The sequence below is a fragment of the Schistocerca piceifrons genome, chromosome 1 (genome assembly GCF_021461385.2).
Source record: "Schistocerca piceifrons isolate TAMUIC-IGC-003096 chromosome 1, iqSchPice1.1, whole genome shotgun sequence".
Classification (NCBI taxonomy): Eukaryota; Metazoa; Arthropoda; class Insecta; order Orthoptera; family Acrididae; genus Schistocerca; species Schistocerca piceifrons.
Genome location: NC_060138.1, coordinates 961359300 through 961379203, shown reverse-complemented (window position 1 = coordinate 961379203; position 19904 = coordinate 961359300). Strand labels below are relative to the sequence as shown.

The 19904-nt window shown below is 36.4% G+C and overlaps 1 protein-coding gene across 8 annotated transcripts in view; it reads right to left on the bottom strand.

Moving 5' to 3' along the window:
- The window catches only part of LOC124719303 (large proline-rich protein BAG6), a 240856-nt gene extending 221583 nt beyond the window's left edge, over nucleotides 1-19273 (bottom strand). For 2 of the 8 annotated variants that reach the window (XM_047244970.1, XM_047248452.1), the window contains exons 1-2: nucleotides 19136-19262; nucleotides 18101-18192 (exon numbers count right to left, since the gene is read on the bottom strand). The gene's annotated coding sequence lies outside the window, so the exon portion shown is untranslated. Of the gene's footprint in view, nucleotides 1-18100; nucleotides 18193-18410; nucleotides 18685-19043 lie in introns of those variants that run through there. The other 6 variants (XM_047245657.1, XM_047246000.1, XM_047247466.1 and 3 more) reach the window with 6 other exon arrangements.
- Nucleotides 19274-19904: the final 631 nt, after the last annotated feature.

Sequence of the window (19904 nt, the reverse complement as noted above, 5' to 3'; positions counted from 1 at the left end):
CACTTGGATTTGTCTGTGTCACCTAAAAATTGTTTATCAACAAAAATATTGCCCAAGCAGGGATGGTTGTATTTCTTTACAAAATTCAACCATCAGTAGCCCAAATGGCAAAATACAGCCCAATCTGGTCCCAGGGACAGTAACCAATCATGAAAATCAGTTTCAATATGGAACAATGGGGGAGGGTTTTTGTGGAGAGCAGAAGGGCTATGTGATGACAGCACATTTTTTAGTTCATTTGCTACAGATTTTTCAGCATGATGCTTAAATTTGTCTGAGCCAACTGTGCCCTTTATCCCCTCCCCTCCCATCTGTCCAAAATCTATTTATGTTCTTGTAATGCTACAATAAATGAAGCCATGAATTCTATGCATAATTAAATCTTAAAATATGCATGCATTCATGCACTATGAAATGACCAGACATGCACAATTAAAGGAAAGCCATGCAACATCAGAATTCCTTGGAGTGATATGTTTGATTTTGTTGTTAACACAATGAACAACAACCAGTTTTTTCAAATTTTCCACTGACTGGGGTAGCTCTGTGAGTTGAGGCACTAAGCTAGCAATCCCTGTATTTGGGAGGTGGGATGGTTTGAAACCATCAGCCAGCAAACTTGAAAATGGTTTTCTGCATTCCCGATTTTCAATTTACGTGGTGTTGCTCCCTTACTATGGGCCACAGCCAATTCCTTCCGAATTCCTTTCTTTCTTGACAGTTTCCAATTCCCTTAAAGATGCAGTTTCACTACTTGAATGAGAAGAGCTGAATCAAAGGCAAGCAGAATATCTCTTGGGAGACTCCAGCACTAGAAGTCACATTTATAAATAAGTAATTATCCAAATTCTCTCCATGTAGGCTGATGCGTTTATCTGCCAGGACATTCTTTAACAGTCTTTATACATTTCAAGAAGTGACAGATAAATACTTAAATGAAGAAATTTAGGTAAGTGTAAGGCTGAATAATTGCTGATCCTTTGCATTTTCACCACCAAAAATTGTTCTAGCTTCTCTGTCAAACACAGTGATATCAGATCTCTTTTTCCAACAAGCATGTAGGTAATAATCACACTGTTCCAAAAGGTTCAAGCTCATTCACTGATAACTTCTGCAGCTCAAATGCAGACTGATAAACTAAGAGTGTAAAATGACCTTGGAGGGTCAAAGGAGATTAGAGTATGACTGCTTTGTAGTGGTTCAGTAAAATACAGTACTCCTGAGTAACAATATTATATCCCTCCTTGGTGAAAATTCTGAGATCATTGACAAATAACATGGTTTATCGTTCTTTATGGAAATTCCATATTTTATGGAGAAAAATTGAGAAAATACACTATTATGCACAATAATGTGATATTATGCACTAAAGGCAGAAAAAAGGTATTAATGCACAGGGTTACAGTGTAAAATACATCACATTAACTATTAAAAAATCAAAATACACAATATGTATAAATTTACTATCTATAATGTCAAAATATGCAAACATGCACAAGAAAACTATGAGGCTGCCTGTCATAATGACATGGCTCAAATGGTATCTATTTGTTTAAAATGACAAATTTTATCCAACCAGCATGGACAGCCGTGTCTAACGGCATGCCACTTTCAGGACTGGGAGGTGATAGTGAATCTCATATCAGAAGAATGAGCTGTATTTTGATAGCAAAGAGGAAATAGATTATTATTAGGATTATAATTCATTTGGCAAGTGAGTGACGTTATCATATTGGCAAATAAAGAAATATTTAATTGTGCACTTGGGTATTTCTTACATACTGTCGAGAGTGTCTTTTTTTAAGAAAGACATTCTTGCTTAATTTTGAAGACCAAATACTATTTATATGAAAGCCTTGTGAAAGCAATTTAAAAAAAAAGAAAGAAAGAAAGAAAGAAAAGGTACCCTTTTAAGGTGCTCTTTAACAAATCGGACTCCCCTTTGACGAAATCCTAGCTACGTCCTTTGTCAGCATTACAAAGACATATGCTAATGATTAGTCTCTTGGCTGATGTGTAGTGAATGTATAATAAAGTCTGACTCCAAGTTGCAGGAATACAGATTCGTAGACACTGGTGCTGAATCAATATTTAAGATGATTTCATCCTGTCATGAGTTTGACAAGGCAGATGTGCAGTTTATTCCTAACACGTGTATTCACCAAACTCTCACGTGGCGACCCTGTAGTGCAATGAACTTTTAAGAAAGCATGATTAAACTGAAAATCAAGAAGACAAAACTAATTACAAAGATTTCTGCAACAAGAAGAAGACTGATACGACAATAGATCAATAAATGTAACATTGCTACACAAATAAACAGCAAAGCTATCATAAAATAATATTGTTAAACAAGTTCTCACTAATCAAAATTAAAGATATAAGCACAACCAAGACCATTCACAAACGATCAAAATGTTTCAACCATAGAACACTTATTGGAGACAGCAATTAGCTAATTACTACAGAGAGAAAGAGACAAGCTTGTAGGAAAGGGTTGGATGAAAGTTAATTTATTAGAATACTTAGAACACGGCGGAAAGACAAACAGAAAGATGGCAAACATGTAAACAACCAATATTAACAAGTGTCCCCAAGCTAACAGCTCCAAATCTAATGAAATTTGGTGTGAAAGTTCTACATGGCTTCAATGGTTATATACACTTCAGTTCAGTATCTACAGTGGTTGAATTCTTAGGGGATTTTAAAAAGAGGCTACTCACCTCCGCATCATGTACGAAGGCGCAAATGTGGCAACTTTGCTAGGCTTTTTTTATAAGTTCTAGCAAACATTTGGTCATTTGCTTTAATATACATAGACAACTTTTTATGCTGAATCACACGATGACAAAAATTAGGGATTTAGCCTACCTAAATATAGATACAAGCCTCTAAAGTGGCTAAAACATTCACCGCACTATTCTGAGAGGCATGGTTTGCTGCTACTTTCCGCATGAGCCATGCGCGCCAAAACTTTAGATAGCTATTCCTACCTATGACATCTATATATCATTACTATTAAAGACAGTCTTGATCATGATTTATTTAACAAGGTGACCGGTTTCGACCACTACTGTGGTCATCTTCAGACCACTGAGTAGGAACCTCTTTCTGTTGGAGAATCACTAGTAGTGATCACAGTAGTGATTCTCCAACAGAAAGAGGTTCCTACTCAATGGTCTGAAGATGACCACAGTAGTGGTCGAAACCGGTCACCTTGTTAAATAAATCGTGATCAAGACTGTTTTTAATAGTAATTATTTATAAGACATTGATCACTGCTGTTCCCGTAATGCATTCAAAAGTAAATTATTTATCAATCAAATTTAATTGGCACTGGCTGCCCAGATGAAAAGATATGCATCTGCCAAGTTGGCTAAGATTTTCTACTTGCAAATTTTAGGGTATTTTTGGGGGACAATATCTCAACTGTGTCTTCTTCAATCCTTTTTTTCTTGCCACAGCTGGATAGAGCATCCTTTAAGCTCTCAAAGCCATATTGTTTAATTTATGGCTCTTGCATATTGATGAGTAAGAATGCCTATCAAAAGTAGGGAAAATGGATTACTTATACATACAAAAATTAATAAAATTTGAAGTTATAAATAAAAAATGTGCAATTGTAGTGTCTTAGCGTTATAAGATTTTCCTGTGGTTTAGGGAAAGTAACTATGCTAATAAGAAGTGTTTTTACATTATTTTACAGTGTAGAATATAGATATAACAAAACCTCAGAAAGTGCCCTGAAGATTATAAAATCTAGAAAATCATAAGGGAATGCTATATTGCTTTAGAAGGTTTTAACCCTACAATGCATTGTCACTCAGTTTCCATTGGTATTTTAAAACAGCAATAGTTTTTTAAAGCTCTATCCTCATAGTAGTGATATACACTGCTGAATCACCACTTTCAGTTGTTGCTTTCATTAGGTTGGCAATTTTCAGTGTCAGTTTTTTGTGCAGTGTAATCTTTTATGTTGACACTGTACAATCTTAGTGTTGAGTACCGAGTGTTTGAATAATCAGTAATTATTGTTGTAGCTGAAGGTTAGCACTAAAACAATGTTTTGATAGCCTAATTTGTATATTTTATATAAAACAATACTGAATATTGTCTGAATCCATCACATTCTACCATGGCAAAAATGAACTACAATCAGTTAAGGAAATGTCACCAACTGACAAGAAGCTTATTCAGTGTAGGTCTGGGCTTTGTTTGACTGAAGACGCCCAAATTTGTTCATGCCAGAATGCCTTGTTGACAACAAAATTTCTATTCCTGTGGAACTTCTGCAACCCATTTGGTAAAGAAAAACATGTAACCATGAAGGCTTTAACATCAGTAAACACTGAAATGGCTGACAGGTTGAAGTTACTGACTAGTGAAGTTTTTAAACCTGGTCAGAAAATCTGTACCAAAAGTACATATGAAATGCCCAAAAAGAATCATCCCACCAGGATAAGCAAGAATCACCATCCACTGAAGACACGGCTGTTGTTGATGATTGCTTTACTGCTAACACTTCATTATCATCACTTGGAGAATCACTACTAAAGCTTCAATGGATCAGCAAAAGGGATTCAATGGGATACATAAAGTGCAAAGGTCTGAAAGCCCCAGGCAGTCTTACTACAGTAATTTCCACAGCTGCTGGTGTGAGCCAAGTAGTTACTGCTCAGATACGAATGGAAGAGTGCCATATATGTAAAGGTATGGCCATCTTAATTGAACAACTAAAGATTGAACTTCAGACTTCAAGCAATAAAAGTAAAGTTCAAATTTTGACCCTGGCCCCAAATAGCTGCACTACTGAAAAAATGGCTAAAGAATTTGCCGTTTCAACTAAGATGGTGAAGAAGGCTAGGAAACTAAAGGTGGAAGATGGGATTTTGGCAACACGTGCAAACTGAAAAGGGGAAAATCTCAGTGATGAAGTAAAACAAAATGTCCTCACACTCTTTGAAGATGAGTTTTGTCGTTTATGCCCAGGCAGAAAGGATTGTGTTGCACTAAGAATAAATGGCGAAAGATCCAAGGAAAAATGTCTGCTCCTTTGTTGGTGTTGTCGTCTTCAGTCCTGAGACTGGTTTGATGCAGCTCTCCATGCTACCCTATTCTGTGCAAGCTTCATCTCCCAGTACTTACTGCAACCTATGTCCTTCTGAATCTGCGTAGTGTATTCATCTCTTGGTTTCCCTCTACGATTTTTACCCTCCACGCTGCCCTCCAACGCTACATTTGTGATCCCTTGATGCCTCAAGAACATGTCCTACCAACTGGTCCCTTCTTCTTGTCAAGTTGTGCCACAAACTCCTCTTCTCCCCAATTCTATTCAATACCTCATCATTAGTTATGTGATCTACCCATCTAATCTTCAGCATTCTTCTGTAGCACCACATTTCAAAAGCTTCTATTCTCTTCTTGTCCACACTGTTTTTTATCGTCCATGTTTGACTTCCATACATGGCTACACTCCATACAAATACTTTCAGAAACGACTTCCTGACACTTAAATCTATACTCGATGTTAACAAATTTCTCTTCTTCAGAAACGCTTTCCTTGCCATTGCCAGTCTACATTTTATATAAGCAGGAGACTCAGTTTCAAATCCCGATCCGATGCAAATTTTTTCCCACTTGCAGCCATTGTCCAATTTCTTTGTGTCTATATTCTTATTGTACTCTGATGTTTAAATTCATAAGAAATCTTAACATGCAATATTATGTATTTTATTTTAAATTTTTCTAAAAGCGTTTTTACCCAAACAGTGACTGTCGAGTTGTGTTTTAAGTATCGTTTGAAGTAACAGCTCTGGAGAAAATGGGACCATTCATAGTACTGAGGGTTTTGTACCTGTTATCCTTGTGTGAAAGAATTCTAAGGTATTGTTTACCATGTGAAATATCTGTTTTAACGGTACAGGCCCTGGTAGTAGGAATTATCGACACTGTTGTAACTGTGATTAGCAATGTGAATAAATGATGCCTAAACCTTTCCTCGGTCTCTCCTCTATAGGTGCCTTATGCAATAGCCACATCTAACGCAACAAAAGTTAAATAAATGCTATACTTAACCAACTGATGGTTTAAAAAGTGTATTTTTTTTATTACAAAGTACTAAAATACATTATGTAATTTTGTTTGGTTTCTATATGTCTTGTTAAGTTTTATAGGGTACTTTCTTCTCTCCTGTCCTAACAACAATTTGGGGAGGGTTTCTATCTATTCTATGGGAAGGGGGTGAAGCACTAGAAGGTTTCCGATCCTAGTAGTGTAACTTTTAATAGGTAACTACTTTTAATTGGTAATTGGTAACAAGACTGGAAAGATATAGTTTGATTTACTGCACTAGCCTTAATTTAGACATTTTAAGATTAGCATCAAACACTTGAACAATCATTACAAATCTCTCACAGACAAACTTGACCAGAGTATTATCAAAGATTGTATACAACTGTCGTATTTCATGGGACAAATGAGCTATCTGTTTTACTTGTTTTCTTAATTACCCATATGATCCCTTTTGCAACATGTGATGATGGCGAAAAAAGTGAGAATGAGTAGGTACATAGTTTCGTAATGCTGTAGGATGCTTCCCGAATCCCCACTCCTATTCTTCTGAAATGGAGTAACACAGCTTCTGAATTGTCATGTAAATGTATGGACTGTGTTTTATGGACCAGCTTTGCCTAGAAGCTCAGTAGGGCAGCATAGGAAATGCTACATGAAGCAATGAGGAAACTCTGAAAAGCAGACTAAAGTGTGACTGGTATGGACAAGAGCAACCAGTGGCGTCAAGTGTAGTAACATATCACATATACTAGTGTCCGAGCAATAGAGATACTTGTCATTTGTAATTGTGTCTGGCCCAAGAAGGTAGAATAGTGAAGATAGTGTAAATACAAATATGGGAACAAAGATTACATACATATATACATAAATACAGTAGCTAACTTCGAAGTTTCGCTCCAGACTAGTATTTTGTAAAATATGAACCGTAGAAGCAGCTTCTCTGTTGCACCTACCTTATCCATTCAAGAAGTCAGTGGACTGAATTACTCCAGCAGTAGTGGTGCAAGCACAAGACAGGGACCAATGCCAAAATCCAAATATTTGCCAACACCCCCGAGCTCATCAATTATGCCATGCAAGCAGCTCTGCAACCACAATTCAGCTGGTGAGACAATAACCAGCATTTTGACACACTTGCTTGGTACTTGGCAGACTGCGTGTGTGACCTCAACTCAAGACCTGCCCCAACGCATAAAAAGCTGTCTGGCCAGCTCAACACAGCTGTACTTGGAATCGGCATCTCCTGTGTGTTGCTGTTGGCTGCTGCCATGTAGCCCCAAACTTTCATCCTGCTGTAGGCTGCTACCCCGAAGAGTCACAACTGCCAGCAAGCCATCCCACCTGACGCAGCACTGCTGAGGTAAACCCACCAAGTGAGACCTTTTTGCTACTGGGACAGCAGCTAGGGCCATCTTTGTGACATCGCTTCCCAACACTGTGGGCCATGGGATCAACGCACTTATGGGACCTGGACATCATACGTCTACACTGAACAAGGGCACACTCCTGTAACTGCTGTAGCTTGTTGGAGTAGTACATTCCATTGCATTCGGTGAATCCACGTATGAGATGCATATTGGCCAACTATTCATCAGTAAACTTATCCATACTGTTGTGTATCAATGTACAATTCACACAGACAAAAACGATCCTGAGACAGAACAGAGCAGTCCAATACAAGTTTAAAAACAAAGAGTAAAGTGAGCATTAATATTGTTAACAGCAAGTAAAGTAAATTAATGAAGGTAGTATGTTTCCAAGAAAGAAACCCACAGCATATACCACCAACATTTGCACTATTATGCACACGTCAGGTTCTGGTTCCCCCTTGTATATGAATGTTTCTGCTGCATGTTTTACAATTTGGTTGCTTCAGCACACATGATAAACACAAACCTGTTGCAGTGTGCCCGCTAATTGAAAATAGTTAAGAATTGTGAACCAACATATGCTCACATGTTTGCATAATAATATGTTACAACTGTATTTGTTATCACATGTGTTTTGGTTAGGTTTTAAAATTTCCACAAAACTAATACATATTTATCACAAACATTTACCTTAATACTCACATTTTCTGCATGCTGAACTAGGTTGTATACTACTTTACAATGTGCCACACCTCACATTACCATCCAAGGTTTGAACAACACTGTACTTTGCTAGGTATCTTAATACTGCTAGCTGTATGATTCTCACTTATCTTATTGAGCACATTTTCTGGAGCTTGCAGTTGAACTTGACATTGAACTCACACATAGCAGTAATTGTTGGCTTATAGCAATAATTGTTGGCTTAGATACAACACAGAGTGACTTGCTTCCTGCAGTGTCTTAACAGAGGGGAAGTTTTTCTCGTGCACTATGAGGCAAGAGATGGTACTCTTATACATGAAATACATTCTTAGCAGTAGATTACAAAAACTGAGATTGAAAAGTTCCTGGTGCATAAGATAAAATGGTTATCAGGGTGCAGTTCAGTAATAACCTCAATTTTATTACTTCATCTGTGTTTGCTTTACAATTTCAATAAATAAATTCAAATAAATAAGGTTTTTAGTTTATAACAAGCATTTAGAGAGCCACCAGAGTGAATAATGTGTGGCAAAAAGTTGAATGTCAATATTATAATCAATTACGTAGGCAAAGCTGTTTCTAACATTGTGCTGTCATATGAAGTGTTATGCATATGGTATGAAAAGCTACTGTAAGGCAGCTACAATTTACACGAGAAAAGGGATATTTCTACTTCTACACTGTTGACAGTTACATGTAACAATAAAAGTTATTCATTCTTCAGAACAGGTCAAGTTCGGTGAAAACTGAAGGGTGCAGATTAGACAAGCTGAAAATGTCCTCCATTTTAAGGGGATACAGAATCGCCTATCTCCACAATGTTAAAATATACCTACTACAGGGAACATTTTCTCACAAAGTACTGGAGACAGAGAGATAAAATTTTTACTGTATGTGCATTGATATGTCATAACAATACTGAAACAGCAGTTTATTGTCAAAGTATTTTCTTGCAGATATATTTTACATTTATTTTTAAGTAAATTTTTTCCATCACTTTTTACTAGATTATCACCCCTAAGTATTTTGTAAATCAAGTAATTAAAAAATCATTGTTTCAGTGTGTAAAAGAAACCAATGTGACTAAGGCACAAAAATTTCAGACTTCTAGATTCACCAGTACTTCAGACAATGTTCCTAGAAGAAGTAAAAAGCAAACTTATGGGAAACGGAGAAAGAAGATTAAAACATTCCTGATCCATAGTTAATACCTCCTTCACAGTCTCCAGAATCATCTTCAAGTCTTCTTTTGGCACCCCTCTGCATATGTATTGCTTTTTTCACTAATGTCTGGATTATATTGTCAGCAAGCCTTAGTCTGTGCTGATCTATAGTACATAGCACGTACTGTGCAGGAACCAATACGCAAACCCAACGTTTGAATGACCTGACATTAGTTATATTCCCAAGATAGAAGGTTACCACAGCATCATACACAACAAAATGTGGTGTATTAATTCTGACAAACACTGTTTTTGGGAGACGATGCCATATCACAATATTCAAGCACTCGATGGGGTTCTGCATTTTTCCATGAAGACATTTCATCAGAAGACTTCTGTCAGCCAGATCTCTGAAAATGGCTTTATTTCTTCCATGATGGCTAGTGGTAGACTGTGGTGGTGAATCTCCGATTGTTAGTCCCCTATTTTATTTACACCAGCTCTTTTTACCTTTGGGGCACAAACCATGTTCTGGATGCTGATCTGTGGATGCGGTGTGGAAATACAAAGCTTTCCTCATTTCTTCAAGATTGCCTGTATTTTGCCTGATTGCAAGGCCATAGCAATTCTGAATGCGGTCTATTATGGAATCAGTCAATCTTCCTTTGCCATGCAAGATTTTCCCATCATCTAGTTTTATCCCTTTCATAACTGATTATAACCTTCTCAGCCTGGCAACCATTCTCTTCTGCACATTTCCTATACATTCAAGATTGCTTATATTTACACTGTTCCCATATGCTTTGCTTTCCAAAACTTCTTTGAATGCTTTAGAGTCACAATCTCCCAGATACTTGACATAGCAAACATTACACCACTCTGAAGAGCGATGAAAATTTTTTTCCACCCCAGCAACCTCCATGCCATCACTACTACCATAATAATTAGCCACACAGTCATCACCATGTTCATTTTTCAGCCTGTCTATGCATCTACAGAATTCAGACATTATTGCGATATCAATAACCTTGCCGGTGTCAACACTAGTTGCTGTTACAACACCATTGTTGGAGATGTGACCCCTTTCTTGCCACGTGCCATCAAAAGCTACTGTGAGGTCATGACTGCTATCATTTTCTTTCACTGCTTCTTCCGCAGCTACCTGCACTGACTTCTGTGCTACATCTTCAACTGCAGATCCTAGTACATAGTTGAATGCATCAAACTTTTAAGGTACACTTGGAAGATTTAGAACACCACATGGCATATCACCAGCTGCTTTACCCTTACCAATTGCTCGTAATCCATAAACTAACTAATATTTACACTATAAAGTTCGGTTTTCTTGTATCCATTATTTACAGTTACTGAAACAGAACTTGGAAACTTGCAGCTGTACTTACAAACACTGCATATTAAATTAAGCTGGGCAGCCAGGCCAACATGGAATTCTACTTTCAGAGAAACTTTTTTTTGACATTTTTTGCAGCACTTACTGTTTTCAAGAGCTTTGCACAATATACTCGTATCAATGAGCTCAAAAACTTCTTTCCCTTTATCAAGTAAATTATATTTCTGTTCCAAAACTCTTAGTTTTTTATGAGAAGCACTGTTTTCATTTGGAGTAAGTTCATTCAGCAAATCAGTGGTAAGTGGACTCACATTTTCCAACAGTGATGATGAAGAACTGCTTTGCTTTGCTAATGAATCATCATTCTTTTTAAACACTTTTGCTCTAGCTCTAGGCATTTTCACTGCAAAAAATGAAGCACTAAATACAAAATAACTCAACAACAACAACTTTCATATAGCACACAGTTTACAGACAATCCCATCACAAAGTCAAAGAGTAACTTGAGGAAACTAGAGGGTAACATTTTCGGACAAATAGTGTATAATGAGTAGCTGGAAAGCAGGATATTTGAATTCATGTCACATTAATGTACTGCCAAAAAGTTTATGGTCAGCTGTGAGAGACATATATAACTAAAGCGCAATAGCCGATCTCACAAATCTATAAAAATAAAATAGTTATAATTCTAGTAGAGCTACATATGATAACGTCATTTTAGAGAGGAAACTTGACGTACTATAATACGCCAATAAAACTAAAATCGATTTTTTAACCCAAAAACCGATTCCGTATCCCCTTAAGTGAGCACTGACTTACGCTGATTTGTCAAAGATCTGTTTCAGCCACTGAGTATAGAGAATCATCCCCAGCTTTGCATGGCCAGAAAGAGTTATGTAGTAGAAACCCCAGAGTTGTAGCCATGTCACAGCAACAGCAAGATGTGTTTCTATTTGCTTTAGCGAAGTCTCAATAACAGCACAAATATGTAGCAGACAAAGACTATTGTGTCTGAGGGGAGGGGAGGGACACAGAATTGATTTTGTATCATAGACATTTAATTGTCGGTGTCTGCGTGGGAGGACAGCCTAGGTATATTCAGCTGGCTGCCAAAGTTCAGTTATGTAAACACAAAACCAATAACAAGTTTTCAATGCAAGTACTGCAGTCAAATACAAATACAGGATGTATTTACGAACAACAACAAAAAAGTTCCTGCATTTTTCCCCAGGTGAAAGCACTTTTCTCACGTTAAGTGACCATATACTTTCCCTCGGAGCTCTAAATTCTTTTAATGGTAGAGCTTTATGCACCAGCATAGAACTTTACAGCACTTTAGAAAATGAAACAAAGTAGAAACTAACATATTTTGGAAAGATATTTGATGCGCAGCAACATGCACACTGCTTATTCTCGTACTCCAAGAGTATAAATACAAATTCCACCAAATACAGCATGGTAGCTTCTGAAGCACTGAAATCGAGATTGCATTGCGCGATGCACTCGGGTCAGCCAATCATAGCTCACGTCATGTGATCTTGCCAGCCAATGACATCCAATATTAAGAGCATAGGTAGTGACACTGTCAGTCAAAGTGACATCATTTAAGCAGCGCAAGTACACAAATAGGAAAAGTTCATGATTTAAACTAATGTACATACAATACAGCTACAAGAAAAGCTAAGCTTTCTTATACAATACTGTTTTCTTTTTGTTTTTTGTGTGTGTGTTACCCTTTAAGATACATCAAACACAAATTTGCCAGTACAATTTCAAATAATGGCATAAATGGTTGGACTTCTGGATCCAAAATTTCTGTAAGTGGCTGGTCCTCAAAGTGTTTAGTTTTGAATGAGAGGCAAATGCCCCACAATTTAAGAAATTCATTGGACATTCTTACACATAACATAATTCATACTGTGTAAAAGGAAATTTACTTCGAAAGTAATGCTTCTCAAACCGTCACTGTAATATTTTCCCACGACCTGTTAGAAACAAACAGTTGTGATGCCATGCTCATCGAAAACAGTCTGTTGTTATGAAACATTGCACAATTTTAATCTGATTCTGCAATAGTGGGCTAAAGTAAAATTCTTTGTTAGAGTATCACTTCTTACCAGTCAAAATAAAAATTTAATGGAAACTAAAACAATGAAAAATTCCCAAAATTCTAAAAAAACTCCCATGTTATTCCCAGATTTCCTGGAGCTTATACACTCTGAAACCATGAAACATGGTAAACTATGTTTGTATAGTAGAAGATGCTGTACAGCTGAATCACAATTGCTGACTCAACAGATTGTATGACAATGTGAAGACATTTAAAGAGTGAAAGTTATGGATGAAAAATTACAGACACCCCTCAAAATATGCTCAATTCTGAAGGTTTTTTTAAGGCAAGGTTAACATTTAACAGCAGGAGGAGTAATGCATTGTTAACAACTACGTTAAAAGTTTCTGTGGCGCAAGTAATGACATATTCAAATACTAGCTCACCGAGCATCGTGATTACTTTCTATCAGCTGCTGATATAAGACACACTAAATTACAGACCATGAAACTGATAACAAAAATCTAGAACAGGGCAGTGCTCTTATGAATGTGTTTTGTGGAACAATGTTGGCAGCACTCGCCTATGAGTTATGATGGAAACACAAAGATTTGTACCAACAGAAGATTGTAGCTAATGAGAGGGCAGCAAGATGTGTCTCGGGGCAACAAGTTGAAATTATTTTGTTGAATTCTCAAGTGAATATGAGCACAAAATGTATTTGGAAAAACAAAAGACATAATCCAAAAACAGGTAAGACTATCACACAGCTGAAATTAGCTACTTCAAATGCTCGATAACTGTAGCAGATTTTTCTTCATTACATCACATTTGCTGGATTCAACAACTCTCAACAAAACTATACCAACATAGATACTCTACACCTTTTACTACACCACTGATCACTAAGCGAATGAATATGTAAATAAATAAAGTAAAACGTAAAATTTGTGGAAAAGACCATTTACAGCAATCTCGTGATCCATCACAGCTACATAATCTGCTAAGAATATGAGACATCAATGTTGACAATAAAAATTCACTCTCTTTTGTGCCCCTCGTTGATTACCTGAAACTAACCTCCCATTGACTATGCAAAACTGGTACACTGCCAATCTATGTACCACAGAGGAAAAGTGGCCAGGCTCTCACTGCCTTCACTCTACACCTCAGTCCACAACTTTTATGTTATTGGAAGCATATTCATAGTTTCTAGAGTTTTCACTCAAAAGCAGAGCATTAAAATGTCATTTCATGGATAGGAGACCCACTGAGCCACATTTGTAATCAGTCATGGCAAAGTATACTTCCTGCGATTGTTTTGAAACAACACATATGTATACTAGTAACTCAAATCAGTACAAGACTTTTCAAAACTGGTCATCTTAAATAGTGAACTGAAGTTCTAAAAAGTTTTATTAACTGGTTTCCTACAAATAGTCTCGCACTCAATTTTAAAGACACAACATACTCAGTTCTGCACATCTAGGTGTACTACACCAATGATATATGCATCACATTTCGAGCAAATAATAAATGGGGTGGAAGCTTCAAAATTTTTAGGAGTCCATATTTATGAGAATTTAAATTGGAAAAAAAAAACAAACAGTTTGGAACTCCTCAAAGAACTTAGTTCAGCCACACTTGTGCTTAAATTCCTTGTAAATCTTGGGGAGAAACAAATCAGTAAGCTGACATATTTTACACATCTTCATTTGGAGATGTCTTACAGAATAATGTTCCGGGGTAACTTATCTTTAAGAAAGAAAGAATTCATTGTGCAAAATTGTGCTAAAACAGTAATATGTGGTGCTCACCCATGATAATCTTATAAACATCTGTTTAAGAAACTTCCTGGTAGATTAAAACTGTGTGCCAGACCGAGACTCAAACTCGGGACCTTTGCCTTTCACGGGCAAGTGCTCTACCAACTGAGCTACTCAAGCACGACTAACGCCCCATCCTCACAGCTTCACAGGAGAGCTTCTGTAAAGTTTGGAAGGTAGGAGATGAGGTACTGGCAGAAGTGAAGCTGTGACGATGGGGCGTGAGTCCTGCTTGGGTAGCTCAGTTGGTAGAGCACTTGCCTGCAAAAGGCAAAGGTCCCGGCACGAGTCTCGGCCTGGCACGCAGTTTTAATCTGCAAGGAAGTTTCATATCAGCGCACACCCCACTGCAGAGTGAAAATCTCAACCTGTTTAAGGAGTTGCATTCTCACGAATGCTTCACAGTATATTTATTCCCCCAAGAAGTTTTTGTAAATAATCCACTACAATTCAGAAGAGACAATGATGTTGATAATTACAACACCAGAAGGAAAAATGACACTCATTACTTCACGTTAAGGTTGTCTTTGGCACAAATAGGGATGCACAATGCTGCAACAAATTTTTTATCACATTCCCAGTAATACAAAATGTCTGGCAGATAGGAAAGTAAAATTTGAAAATAAACTGAGAATGTTTCTGCTTGACAACTACTCCTATTCCATAGAAGAATTTTTATTACTGTAATGTGTAATTATGAACTCACACCTGTATATCTGTTTTTCCTTTTGTAATTTAAATACAATAGAAATAATCAGAATGTAACTGCACAAACAAATTAATTTGTGGTGTAAATGTAAAATAACCTGTTCCACATCATTATGATCTATTGTACAAAAAGGATCATGGAACATAACTAACCAACAATCTCTACACAATGATTGAAACAACTGAAAGAAGTTACAACCTATCTGCAATAGCAGCCAAATGAATACATCCTAAGATCACAGGTCCAATATGCAAACTACTGTTCTCCACGAGTTAATCCAACTGCTAATAAAAGTTGATTCTAATTAATATTAAACTCTACAAGGGGTCAATTAAGAAAAGTCAAAGACTATTGGTCATGCAAATGTTAACATATTATTGGAGCAAACTAAATTTAGGATATTAAAACATCAGAAGTTTGAGTGATCATTTCCTACATCCATCAGAGGCACATTTTTAGATGGATAATATAAAGGAGACAAAATATTTTAACAAAATTTCTTCACTTATGAAATTAATGTTAAAGACCTGTTTGGTCATATAACTTTGCAAGGAAAATACATTGCCTCTACAAATTTCTGTACACCTTACATTCAGCAGCTAACTGAAAACATGCCAATGTTTACACTGTGATAACAGTATGCATCATAAAAATGTGATCTACACTCATACTGTACATTACAACAAACTCCGAAACAAACACAATTTTCTTCTGTTAGCTATGACAGTTCTTTCGGATTACTATATAGTGTCCCACAGAGAACTTTCTTTTTTCAATTACTTACACATCTGCACCGCAATAAAACATGAACGGTGAGAAGTTAAATGGCCACCCATTGAAGGCTACAAATAAGTGTTACATGGATAAAAGTGAGCATAGAAACCAAGTGACACTACAATGAAACCAGAAGAAAAAAAAATTTAAAATGATAGTATGCCACATTTAAGCTTTAATGTGATGGTCTATTAACACTTGACTACTGTTGTGTGGCCACCTGCAGTCACAGAAGGCATCTATGCTGCTACACCGGTGACAGTCAGTGTTGAATTAATATCTTTGTGTGACTAGTAGAATAATATGAAATCTGCAGATCTTCACTACTCAGACATTGTGCTGAAAAGATCTGGGATACTACTACTACTACTACTACTACTACTACAATACAGTCACTCACTATCTCTGTTAACACATGACAGCACCACGTAACTTACAGCACTATTAACTTTTTGATTGAACATCCTTAAGAACATTTCAAAATTCTGAAGCACTAATTTCATTGTTAGCACGTGAGTTAGCAAACATATGTTGCACCCAATAATTCAGCAAACAGAAACAAGGTTATTCAACTTTGTAGATACAGCCATCAATAGACGTCTACAGAAATTAATCCAAGAGGCAGCAAAATTACAAAAATGCCTTTTTTTAAAGCTGAATAGTTGAGTCTGTGAATATGTTGTGCCCCAAGAAATAAATTTGGCAGACAGATCTGCTCCACACCAACGATTCCTACTATCACCAAGGAATGTAGATCTGATGATGATCTCTTTAGTAGTTTGAAACCGATCACCCACAAATAAAAAGTAGCCTCTTATACACAACCACAACTGTGTTTACTATATAAATTTATTTAATTAGAATAAAATCTGCCATTCAGTAATGAATGGTTAATCCCTAGTAACACTATACATCTCAAAAAGATTACAATTATATATATTTCAACCATCATCACAGCTTACAAAATTATTTAATTTTAAGTAAAGTCAAACGACTGGTGCAAATTTTAGTGTCCCAGGCATAATACAACAAAGATGATGCTTATTTTGACAGGTCAGTGTATTGCAAATGTTAGGTTACCTTTTCTATCCTAAAATATACTAAACACTACCATCATATCATTGAACCGTTTCGAAATTTTCGGATGTAAACATTACAAACCCAAGAGAAAAAAAATATTTATTTTGACCCAATTTTCACGTGAAAAAATAATGAAAATTTGAAGAAGATAGTATGGCATATTCTTTAACATCAAGAAATTATGTGTGAGCTAAATTAAAATATACAAACATTAAAGAAATATGTTTCACCTTTTAATGCGTCCTATAAATGGCTATTTTCTTAGAGATTTCTTAATTGCACACTTACATTCATCTGAATGTACAAATACTAGACATCTGCTTTGTCTATTGATGTAATAATTATACTGCTACCTACCCTTACATGCATAGAATTAAGGAAACAGAACACTAAGGATACTTTTTTGTGTGTATATTATTCTGTAGGACATAGGGAGTCAAGACAGGTTGATCTGTAGCCTAGCCAATGGATAGGTTAGAAGATGACAGTTTTTAGTGCGCCAATGAAGCAGCTTCACAGGTTCCAGGTAATCCATTTAATTTTGTGATAAAATTTTAAGCACCGCAGAAGTTAAACAGTGCAATTCCCACCCCACATCTATTGACAACCTACCTGCACTGACATAGGTATCCTGAAACACTTAGGCGCCTTTTCACTGAAACATTTTAACTCTATAGTTTGGAAGATGATGTTAAGACAGCTTTCTCAATAATTACATGTGTGACATATTTAATTACCTACACGGTGCATTAATTAGGTGTCAAATTTACAACTGTGTGGACAAATCTCTCTTAAATATATGAAAGCAAACTGCAGGCAATGTTCCAGGCACAAAATCAGCTCAACCACAAGCTACTCCATCACAATAAAATTATATCAACTATAGTACTGCAAATGAAAGTAAAGGGCTTTTTTTATCACTTGTGATAAACTGATCTGGCATACTAATCAGTGAAACAATCTTCTAATTTACGAACTACAACAATTTCTGTATACATACGTTACTGTACCTCTACACAATCAAGACGTGCGATTTTAATTCTTCATCGATTATTCCTCATCGTCTCGTTGAACTACAGACATGTCAACAGCCTGGAACAAGACATATACCTTTCGACACACTGAATGGAGAACTAACATATGTTATACACAAACTGAACTACACCTTGTGTCAACAAATATACCACTATTGCAGGGGAAACTTGTGCTACATTCTCTATTTGGCGAGCATAAACTATATTTATGAAAAGGAATTACAAAAGAGTTGCAACAAGTGTAAAAACGATTTTTTAAAATCTTGTTCAACTAACATGTCTCTTCCGGACTTCCGGCTGGTATTCTTGGAGTATTCCACACTACGCCTTTCTTTCTTACGGCAAGTAATAACTATACCACAACTCTCATCTCTCCAATGTCAGCATTTACCTCACCTATTAAAAAACACTCTCCAAAATTAACTTATTAAAAGTATCGCTACAGGATAAGAACGTTTAAAATTTAACAAAACTTCAATTAGGGCGCAATGAATTTCTACTCCTACAAAATTTTCTTAACATAATACGAAATTTTGCCTTCTATGAAATTGAGACATCCTAGAACGATTGCTATCACTTTCATCACCAAAGATCACATTTGTTCTTCGAACATGGCCACGATAAATGTATCTATTCGTCTGCTAACGAAGACTAAACAAATTTGAGTCTTTAATACAATAAAAAGTATCTCTTATCTAGTATCTTACGAATGTCAGTATGTTACTATGAACAATATCTTAATAAATAATGATAAAAAATACGAAGTAAATATCGTAAGGTTACAGATAAACATATCTGAATACCAACATCTTCTACGTAAATAAACACTCATCTGGTAAAATTACATCAATGACTAACTAACGATCAATGTAATGAGGGGTATTACACGCATAAACAAGTTCAGCTTACCAGTTAACCATGGACTAAGGCAGATCTGCGAGTTTATTTAAGTATTCAAAACAAAACAAAAATCAAAATGTGACACCTCATCCTCACATTACCTCATCAAACATGCAGATTACTCTACCACTGTGTTAGCACTTCTTCCACACGATAACCATTTGTCGACTTCTGTTACACCTCGATGTTGTTTGTAGGTAACAAAGATCTTAACAGAAAACATATAACATTTTCATCCGGCTTCGTCAACGAATACATGGTTCACACATAGATGACACAAAACAGGGTGATAGTTGTTATCACTAAACATTCCACATTGACGCAAAAATGTTCAGTCCTCATCACTAAAGTCACTTAAAACCAAGTAGTTAGTTAATTGTCGCATAATTTCTATACGATAAAATGATGACTCACTCACGGGTGTGAGGCCGGGTTTACATATGCATCTCAAGTGACGCTATAGCTAATGGCATACTGCAGTGGCACTGCCACAAAAAGTTGACTCAGTTGTACTTTGCGACGCCACTTGGCTTCCACCACTGCTCCCTGGTGACTGTATTCCGAAACTCGAGCATTCTGTCACGGTTATCGTGAAGTAATTGCTGCTGTAGTCCATTCGATTTCAGCGTGTTTTCATTTTATTACTGAAAAAAGTAAAAAAAAAAGTGGTCAGCAGATACACTTTCGCAGCTTCTGGAACTACAAGAACAACAACAACGGAAACTACTGTTAAATTTTACGTGGCAATGTGTGTGTGTGTGTGTGTGTGTGTGTGTGTGGAACGCCTGATGTACCCCAAAATACTGAAAGATTTTTGGGATGAATAAATAAATACATTTATTTTGTAACCAAAAAAACGAGTCGTATAAA